The sequence below is a fragment of the Balaenoptera physalus genome (genome assembly GCF_965194825.1).
Source record: "Balaenoptera physalus genome assembly, chromosome: 3".
NCBI classification, from domain to species: domain Eukaryota; kingdom Metazoa; phylum Chordata; class Mammalia; order Artiodactyla; family Balaenopteridae; genus Balaenoptera; species Balaenoptera physalus.
Window position 1 is genome coordinate 9,626,266 of NC_138890.1, and position 10,525 is coordinate 9,636,790.

General features: G+C 46.6%; 1 long non-coding RNA gene across 1 annotated transcript; it reads right to left on the reverse strand.

Moving 5' to 3' along the window:
• Nucleotides 1–771: 771 nt before the first annotated feature.
• LOC309657582 lies at nucleotides 772–10,509 on the reverse strand. Its single transcript, XR_014261853.1, has 4 exons — nucleotides 7,622–10,509; nucleotides 7,043–7,092; nucleotides 2,510–2,744; nucleotides 772–1,094 (listed from the first exon to the last, which is right to left on the reverse strand). It is a non-coding gene; the product is annotated as an uncharacterized lncRNA (long non-coding RNA).
• Between the last annotated feature and the right edge of the window lie 16 nt (nucleotides 10,510–10,525).

The window sequence follows — 10,525 nt, forward strand, 5'->3', positions numbered from 1 at the left end:
CGAAGAGTAGCTCCCGCTCGCCACAACTAGAGTAAAGCCCACGAGCAGCAACGAAGACCCAACGCAACCAAAAGTAAATAAATAAAATAAATTTAAAAAAAAACAAAAAACAATAAATGCTGGAGAGAGTGTGGAGAAAAGGGAACCCTCATGCATTGCTGGTAGGAATGTAAATTGATACAGCCACTATGGAAAACAGTATTTTTAAAAAATTAAAAATAGAACTACCATATGACCCAGCAATCCCACTACTGGGCATACACCCAGAGAAAAGCATAATTCAAAAAGACACATGCACCCCAATGTTCATTGCAGTACTATTTACAATAGCCAGGACATGGAAGCAACCTAAATACCTATCAACAGAGGAATGGATAAAGAAGATGCAGTACATATATACAATGGAATATTACTCAGCCATAAAAAGGAACAAAATTGGGTCATTTGTAGAGACATGGATGGACCTAGAGACTGTCATCAGAGTGAATTAAGTCAGAAAGAGAAAAACAGATATCATATACTAACACATATATGTGGAATCTGAAAAAATTGGTATAGATGATCTTATTTACAAAGCAGAAATAGAGACACAGACATAGAGAACAAATGTATGGATACCAAGGGGGAAGGGGGGGTGGGATGAATTGGGAGATTGGGATTGACATATATACACTATTGATACTATGTATAAAATAGATAACTAATGAGAACCTACTGTATAGCGCAGAGAACTCTACTCAATGCTCTGTGATGACCTAAATGAGAAGGAAATCCAAAGAAGAGGGGCTATATGTATACATATAGCTTCACTTTGCTGTACAGTAGAAATTAACACAATATTGTAAAGCAACTATACTCCAATTTTAGAAGAAAATGTGATGGTATTAAGAGGTGGGGCCTTTGGGGTGATCAGGTCATGAGGGTGGAGCCCTCATGAATGGTATTAGTGCCCTTATCAAAGGAAACCCAGAGCACTCACTTGCCCTTTCTGCCATGTGAGGACACAGCAAAAAGACACCATCTGTGAACCACAAAGCCCTCACTGGACACCAGATCTGATGGCACCTTGATCTTGGATGTTCCAGCCTCCAGAACTGTGAAGAATAAATATCTGTTGTTTATAAGCCTTCTGGTCTATGGTATTTTGTTATAGCAACCCAGATGGACTAAGATACATCCCAACCCTGGACTCAGCCTTCTAATCAATAAAATAGGAGTAAGGTAAGGAGGACATGTGTGTGCAGGCCCCTCGGGGCTACCTGGCACTGTGTGTGCATGCAGTGCCAACCACAGTGGCACATGGTGATGCTATAAAAGCAAGAAAACGTGACAGTGCACTTCCAGAGGAAGTGGTTGCCTTGGGAATCCTGCAGGAGTTACCTGGCTACAGAGGCCACTGCATAAGCCCAGGGAGCCATCACTGGTCCTCAGTTGCCTGTGGGTACCCCTAAGTCAGGGGTCATTCATTGGGCTTCTCACCTGATGCACAGCTGGGGCAGGGATGGGGAGGGTGGCCTGAGCAAGGAGATGCCAGGTCAGTAGGGACCCTGCTGGGGCTGCTACAGGATTACTTCTTGGGGAGTTTGCTCCCAGCTTCGCAGGGTGGACCCGGCCAAGCCTTGGGGCCACACCAGCCCTCCTTCTGACTCATTCATCAGTGGAGGCAGAGAAAGAATCCTTTAAATATAGCTCAGCACCATCTGAGACTGTGGGGCTGATGGAAGGAAGCCAGCAGCCGCCCCTGACCCAGCCAGCCGTCCTCCACGCTGGGCTCAGACACCCCCGCCTCTCTGCCTTCTCGCCCCTTCCCTTGCAGCCTCAAACAGCCTGCTGTCACGAGGCCCAGGCTCAGATGTTTAGGCTTTCTGTAAATGTGAGCTATAAAAAGAACCATGGGGCGGGTGGAAGGGTGGGAAATGGCCACCAGCTTGCTAAGAGATACCACCCCCATGCTGCCCCTAGCACAGCAAACATCCCCCCAACCACCGCCCCTAGAGATGCAGGCTCCTGCTTGCGTGCAGACACACTGTGACAAGCTGGCATTTAGAATCAGGGATAAGGAGGCCAGCCAGTTGGGGGAAAGCCAAGTCTGACTTTATAAAGGTCTCTCTCCTTGGCCGGAACTGGGTGCTGGAAATTGCAGATTGTGCAGATGCCTCCAGCTGAGGCAGGTCAAGCCCGCTCCAGGAGCGTACCTGGGTAGGGTGGGGGGACACATGGACACTGTGGGACAAAGGCTGCCAGCCCTTAGCAGGGCTCCAGCCCCAGGCTGGCCTCCCCAGGCTCTGAATGTGCATTCAGGACAGCCACCCATGCAACGGCATCATTCACCTGTCCCTCAGCCCCACCTCCACCTGATCACGCTTCCAGATTGCACTTCTGCCCAGTCGTCCAGCTCTCCACACCCACTGCTCCACTTGGGCAGACCCTCCCTCCTCCATCAGGGTAACTGCAGCCCCCACCCAGCCAGCGCCCCCCTTTCCCTGGGCTCTCTGCTCATGCAGCCCACCTGCAGCCCAAGCTCCCCACACCATCCGGAGCTCGAGATGTCCACCTCCTGCCACAGCCCATCCCCCCCTCCCTTGCAGGGACTTTCTGCCGGTCCTTCAACGGTACATAGGGCACCGGCTAGGTGCCAGGCACAGGTCAGGAGCTGGGAATGCACGGTGGAGAGTAAGATGGGCACTGTCACATCCTCACGGACTCCCAGTCGGATGGAGGAGGCAAAGGGCACATCGACAAACCTACATCGACAAACCAAAAAGAAAAAGCAGGGAAATAATGAATGACAACTGGGATGTGTGCTGTGAAGGAACAGCCCAGAGCACTACAGAGAGGCCGACCTTCCTCAGAAGGGGAAGGGAAAATATACACAAGGCCTGAAGGACAAGGGTCTGGTGGGAGAAGGGGGAGGGGTGGGGACATGCCATGCAGGGAAAGAAGCTCTGAGTAGGAGCAAGTTGAGAAGACCAAGGTGCCATGTACATCCTCCTTGGGACTACTTGGTCTTTATTCTGAGAACAGTAGGGAGCCTCTGAAGGCCCAGGAGAGCTGGCATGCTCAGACTTCCATTTGTAAAAGCTCACTGACTTAGAGACAGAAAGAACAGTGGTTACCAGGTGCTGGCGTGAGGGGAATGAGGAGTTATTGTTTAATGGGGACAGAGTTTGGTTTGCGTTTTTTTGTTTGTTTGTTGTTGTTTGTTGGTTGGTTGGTGGGGGTTTTTTGTTTGTTTGGCAGCACTTCACGGCTTGCAGGATCTTAGTTCCCCAACCAGGGATTGAACCCGTGCCCCTTGCAGTGGAAGCACGGAATCTTAACCACTGGACCACCAGGGAATTCCCAGGGACAGAGTTTCAGTTTGGAATAATGAAAAAGTTCCAGAGATGGATGGTGGTGATGGTTGGGTGACAATATGTAAATGTATGTAAAACCACTAAACTTTCACTTAAAAATGATTAAAATGGTAAATCTTATGTATATTTTACCACAATTTTTAAAAGTTTAAAAAAATTATTAAAATGGTACAATTTATGTTAGGTATATTTATGTCATGGGTTAAGGTGAAAACAACCCACATGTCCATAAGCAAATGAATGGATAAACAAATTGTGGTATATCCATACAATCGAGTGTTCATTCAGAAAATGATCAGTTTTGATACATACTACAACGTGAATGAATCTCAAAAACAAACTAACTGGAAGACGCTAGACACAAAAGACTACATAGTGTATGATTCCATTGATATGAAGTGTCCAGAATAGGGGAATCCAGAGAAACAGAAAACAACGATTGGTGGTTGCCAGGGGCTGGGGGAGGTGGAATGGGTATGGCGGCTAATGGGTACAGTGTTTCTTGAGGTGATGGAAGTATTCTGGAGATGGATGGTGGTGATAATTGCACAACATTGTGAATGTCCTAAATGCCAGGGAATTGCACACTTTAAAATGGTTTGGGGAATTCCCTGGCGGTCCGGTGGTTAGGACTCCGCACTTTCACTGTGGAGGGCTCGGGTTCAATCCCTGGTGGAGGAAAAATAATATCCCTAGTCGAGGGAACTAAGATCCTGCAAGCCGCACAGCATGGCCAAAAAATAAAAATTAAAAATTAAAAAAATAAATAATAAAATGGTTTGGAATCCCCTGGCAGGCCAGTGGTTAGGACTTGGCACTTTCACTGCTGGGGGCCCGAGTTCAATATCTGGTCAGGGAATTAAGATCTTGCAAAAGCCACGTGGCGCAGGCCAAAAAAAAAAAAAAAAAGTTAATTTTATGTTATTTATTTTGCCTCAATTAAAAAAAAAAAAAAAAGGAAAGGAAAGTTAAGTTCACTGGCTACACTGAGAAAAGAGATGAGTGGGGCAGGGAGACCAGGGAAGGGAGGTGGGGCACATCTCGGAACCCAAGGCAGTGACAGATGATGGCACCAGGGAGGGGCAGGGAAAAACAGAGGAAAGGGAGAAACATGGAGACAGGAGATGGGACCCTGTGACTGGTTAGAAGGCGGGTGGTTCGTGGGATGGTTCTATCCCATCCATCAGCCCAGGGTGAGGCCATTATTTGAGACAGGTCTGGCCTTCCTGTCTCTGCTCCTGCTGTGCCCCCACCAGCCTGCCCATCTCAGTGCTCAATCCCACTCCACCTTGAAGGCTCAAGTGTCCCCTCCCCCCGGGGGTATCCTCATCGTCCCCTCCCCAATGTTAATCATCAGAGTCTTCTGCGTGTCCTCACTCCCCTCCAACTCCCACCCACCTCTTTGCTGTGCCAACCAGGAAACATCCCAGGAAACCCCGAGTCAGCATTAGGTAACATTCAGGTCTTAGGCTCCTTATAGCAGGGGTCTGCAAACATCTGGAAAGGGCCAGACAGGAAATATTTTCTGCTCTGAGGGCCAGGCAGTCTCTGTTGCAATGATTCAACGCTGGCCTGGTGTAAAAGCAGCCCTAGATAACAGGTAAATGAATGAGCACAGCTGTGTGTCAATAAAACTTTCTTTATGAACTCTGACTTTTTTAATTGAAATATATTTGCCATATACACTGTGTAAATTTAAGGTGTCCAACACTTGATACATTTATATATTGTAACTGATTTAGATATTGTAATATGATTTCCATTGTATCCATAATTAGCACCTCTATGATGTTACATCATTATTTCTTTTTAGTGGTGGGAATAATTAAGTTGCTAGTCTCTTAGCAAGTCTGTTGATTATAATACAAGACTGTTGTCTATATTTACTCTTCTGTGCATCTGTGGAACTCTAGGACTTATTTACTACTCGTTGCAAGTTTATGCCCTTCAACAATATCTGTTCTAGCCCCCCAATCCCTTGGACACTAAAATTTGAATTGCAGATAATTTTCAAGTCATGAAAGTTTTTTCCAGCCATTTATAAATGAAAAGGCCTGGGGACTTCCCTGGCGGTCCAGTGGTTAAGACTCTGTGCTTCCACTGCAGGGGGCATGGGTTCAATCCCTGGTCTGGGAACTAAGATCCTGCATGCCGTGAGGCATGGTCAAAAATGAAAGAAGGAAGGAAGGAAGTGAGGGAGGGAGGGAGGGAGGAAGGAAGGAAAAGAGAAAGAAAGAAAGAGAGAGAGAGAGAGAAAGAGAGGAAGGAAGGAAGGAAGGAAGAAAGAGGGAGGGAGGGAGGAAGGAAGGAAAAGAAAATGCCATTCTTAACTCACAGGCTGTACAGAAACAGACAGCAGGCTGCATTTAGTGACCACACTGTGGATGGTTCTAGCATGATCTCTTGCCCCACATCTGTCACTTCTAATAGTGTATATCAGGGAGTCTTGGTTATCTTTATAAGGGCACTAATCCTATTCATGAGGGACCCACCCTCATGACCTAATTCCCTTCCAAAGGCCCCACCTCCTAATACCATCACCTTGGGGGGTAGGATTTCAACATACAAATTGGGGGGTGGGGGGAGACACAAACAGTCAGACCACAGTAGTGAGTATACAGGTTTTCAAAAATTATTATAGGGGTAATATAAAACTGCACTGTTTAAGCAAAAGGTCACATGGTACAGAGCCCTGCTACCTGCTCTTTCTCATGCTGCACCTATGGCTTCCTGGGGAGGTCCCTACGATCAGTTAAGGAAAAGAAAATTCAGGCCTGGTTTACAGATGGTTCTGCATGATCTGCAGACACCCCCTGAAACTGAACAGCTGCAGCACTATAGCCGCTCTCTGGGACACCCCTGAAGGACAGTAGTGAAGGGAATCCCAGTGGGCAGAACTGTGAGCAGTGCACCAGGTTTGGTTGTTCATTTTACCTGGAAGGAGAAATGGCCAGATGTGTGATTATATGCTGATTCGGGGGCTGGAGCCAGTGGTTTGGCTGGATGATCAGGGACTTGAAAAGAAGATGATTGGAAAATTCATGACGAAGAAGTCTGGGGAAGAGATCTGCAAACAGGCTTCTCTGAATGGGCAATAAGTGTGAGGTATCCCATGTCAATGCTCACTGCTATGTTCTGACTGTTTGTGTCCCCCCCAGAAAAATTCATATATTGAAATCCTACCCCCGAAGGTGATGGTATTAGAAGGTGGGGCCTTTGGAAGGGAATTAGATCATGAGGGTGGGTCCCTCCTGAATGAGATTCAGTGTCCTTATAAAGAGACCCCAGAGGGCTTCCCTGGTGGCGCAGTGGTTAAGAATCTGCCTGCCAATGCAGGGGACACGGGTTCGAGCCCTGGTCTGGGAAGATCCCACATGCCACGGAGCAACTATGCCCGTGAGCCACAACTACTGAGCCTGTGCGTCTGGAGCCTGTGCTCCGCAACGGAAGAGGCCACGACAGTGAGAGGCCCGTGCACCACGATGAAGAGTGGCCCCCACTTGCCACAGCTGGAGAAAGCCCTCGTACAGAAACGAAGACCCAACACAGCCAAAAATTAATTAATTAATTAATTAATAACTTAGCATTAAAAAAAAAGAGAGACCCCAGAGAGCTCCCCGGTCCCTTCTGCCACGTGAGGACACAGCAAGGAGATGCCATCTATGAACGAGGAAGCTAGCCCTCACCGGACACCAGATCTGCCAGCACCTTGATCTTGGACTTCCAGCCTTCAAAACTGTGAGAAATAAATATCTGTTGTTTATAAGCCGCCCAGTCTATGGTATGTCTGTTATAGAAGCCTGAACAGACTAAGACGTTCACTGAAGGATGGCCTTAGCAGAAGAGGATTTTAATAATCAAATGGATAGGAGTCTGTGGATACCAACTGGCCTCTTTCCCCAGCCACCCCTGTCATCACCCAATGGGCTCATGAACAAAGTGGCCACCCAGTGCCCTCCTGCCGGGGTGACCACTGTTAGCCATCTGGTCTATACTGGGACTCTGTTCTCACCACCATCCTGAGCGTTCACTGCTGCTGAGCCCCTCCAATGGGCAGGCACAAAGCAGCCACCCTTCCCACAGGCCGGAGGCCACATCCACTTGTGCAGACTTGGCTGGGAGGCGCAAAGCCTTGAAGACCGGTAGGAGCAGGGGATTGACACTGGGCAGGCTCTTTCCTTCACTCCCGGACGGCACTGCCTCCCACCCCACACCCTTGTTAAGTCCTTTTATTTGAAGCCAAAATAGAAGCATGCAATACTTACATTTGGTGACTTGCTTCTTTTTTTTTTTTTTTAAGTTGAGGTAAAATTCACAGAACATAAAATTAACTAGGAACCATTTCCTTTCTTTCTTTCCTTCTTTCTTTCTTTTTTTTTTTTTTTTTTTTTTTTGACTGCCAGAGAATTCCCAACCAGTAACCATCATTTTAAACTGTACAGGGACTTCCCTGGTGGCGCAGTGGTTAAGAATCCGCCTGCCAATGCAGGGGACACAGGTGTGATCCCTGGTCCAGGAAGATCCCCCATGCCACGGAGCAACTAAGCCTGTGCGCCACAACTACTGAGTCTGCGCTCTAGGGCCTGTGCTCCGCAACAAGAGAAGCCACCACAATGAGAAGGCCACACACCGCAATGAAGAGTAGCCCCTGCTCGTTGCAACTAGAGAAAGCCCACACACAGCAACGAAGATGCAACGCAGCCAAAAATAAATAAAATTTTTTTTAAAAAGTAATAAACTCTACGATTTGGTGGCATTTAGTACATTCACATTTTTTTTGTTTGTTTGTTTTTGAAGTATAGTTGATTTACAATGTTAATTTCTGCTGTACAGCAAAGTGATTCAGTTATATATATATATATATATATATATATACACATTCTTTTTCATATTCTTTTCCATTATGGTTTATCACAGGATATTGCATATAGTTCCCTGTGCTATATAGTAGGACCTTGTTGTTTATCCAGTTTATATATAATAGTTTGCATCTGCTAATCCCAAACTCCCAATCCATCCCTCCCCCACCACGCCTCCCCCTTGGCAACCAGAAGTCTGTTCTCTGTGTCTGTGAGTCTGTTTCTGTTTTGTAGATACGTTCATTTGTGTCATATTTTAGATTCCACATATAAGTAATATTATACGGTATTTGTCTTTCTCTTTCTGACTTACTTCACTTAGTATGATAATCTCTAGGTCCATCCATGTTGCTGCAAATGGCATTATTTCATTCTTTTTTATGGCTGAGTAGCATTCCATTGTATATGTGTACCACATCTTCTTTGTCCATTCATCCGTGGATGGACATTTAAGCTGTTTCCATGTCTTGGCTATCGTGAATAGTGCTGCTATCAACACTGGGGTGCATGTACATTCACAATGTTTTGCAACCATCTTATCTAGTTCCATAATATTTTTATCACCCCACAAGGAGACTTCATACACATTATGCAGTCACTCCTTAGCCCCCCTCCTCCCAGCTCCTGGCAACCACTCATCCACTTTCTGTCTCTGGATTTGCCTATTCTGTAAATTTCATATAAATAAAGTCATACAATACGTGACCTTTTGTGACCTTTTCTTTCACTAATGTTTTTGAGGTTCATCCATGTTGTAGCATGTATCAGTGCTTCATTCTTTTTAAGGCTGAATAAAATATTCCATCATATGGATGGACCACTTTTTGTTTATCCATTCATCCATTGATGGACATCTGTTGTTTCCACCTTGTGGCGATGGTAAACAGTGCTGCTATGAACATGTGTGTAAAAGGATTTGTTTGAGTACCTGTTTTCAAATTCTTTGGGGGATGGCGACTTGCTTTTTTACTTAACGATATAGCAAAGACATCCCAGTGGCAGGCCAATTCTGCACCCAGTCTTCGATGGTTTGCAGGATGAGCTCATTAGATGTGTGTGGAATGAAGCAATGAATCAATGTTCAGATGAAACTTTCCTGGGAGCACTGCAGTTTTTGTTGACAGAGAAGTTGACTGGCTAGGGTGATGGCCTTAAATGCAGCAGCTGGGGTGGGATGGTGGTCAGGTGAGCCCAGAAAAACGGGGAGGAATGTAGGCTCCTCCTTCCTGAACTCTAGGACCCAAGTGGTTTTCTGGAAAGGTCTCAACCTTCAAAGTCCAGCTTTAAAGAACAGAAGGAACAGGGTGCTGGAGTTCCCCTGAGACAGCTGCCCAGAAGGTGAGGCCAACCTGTAGGGTGGGGGCAGCATCCCCCCACAAGGTGCCCTAGGTCATGTGTGTCCACCATCCTGAAGGGCCCACTCCCTGCCTGGCCCACACTACAAATGCCAGGGTGGGAGGACCCAGGAGAAAGGGGCAGAGGAAGCAGACAGGGCAGGATGAGCCCTTTGACAAGCTTATGTGGAAAGGATCCAGGAAGGAATGTACAGGACTCAATGAATGAGAATTCCTGTTACTCTACATCCTCACCAGCATTCCATGCTGTCCGTGTTCCCAGTTTTGGCCATTCTAATACATGCGTAGTGGTATCTTATTGTTGTTTTACATTGTTGAGTTTTAAGAGGGTTTTTTGGTTTGGTTTTGGTTTTGGTTTTGTGTTGTTTTGTTCTGGTTTTTTATACTTTGGTTACCAGTCACTTATCAAATACTTGTTTTGCAAACATTTTCTCCTAATCTATACCTGGTCTTTTTATTCTCTTAACACTGCCTTTCCCACAGCAGAAATTTTAATTTTAATAAAGTCCAAGTTATTATCAAAAAAAAAAAAAAAAGGAAATGTACAGGAGTCTGGCACTGACTTGCATCTGGCCGTCAGCATAAAGTGGCTATAAGCAGGGTGACAGGTGACAGCTGGAGACAGCTTCCCTCTTCTCTTCCCCCCCTCCACATCCATCACCTTCCAAATCCCCAAGTTAAACTGCCCTGAGACACTGCCCTGACCCCTGGGACACCAGGTCACTTCATCATGGCCACAGTCAGAAGCCAGAAAACCCCTAAGCACTCCCGGGGCCCCTGGCTGCCCGGGAAGAACAGGTTGGCAGAGACCAGATAAGGGGGTCTTTGCAGCAACACACATAGACCTCCCTTCCAGGCCTGGGATGGGAAGAACATTCAAATGCGCCCCTGACCATCTTTCTAAGTTAGCCACCACTCTGCTCTCCCCCCAGCACTCTCTCCTTCTCTTGTAACC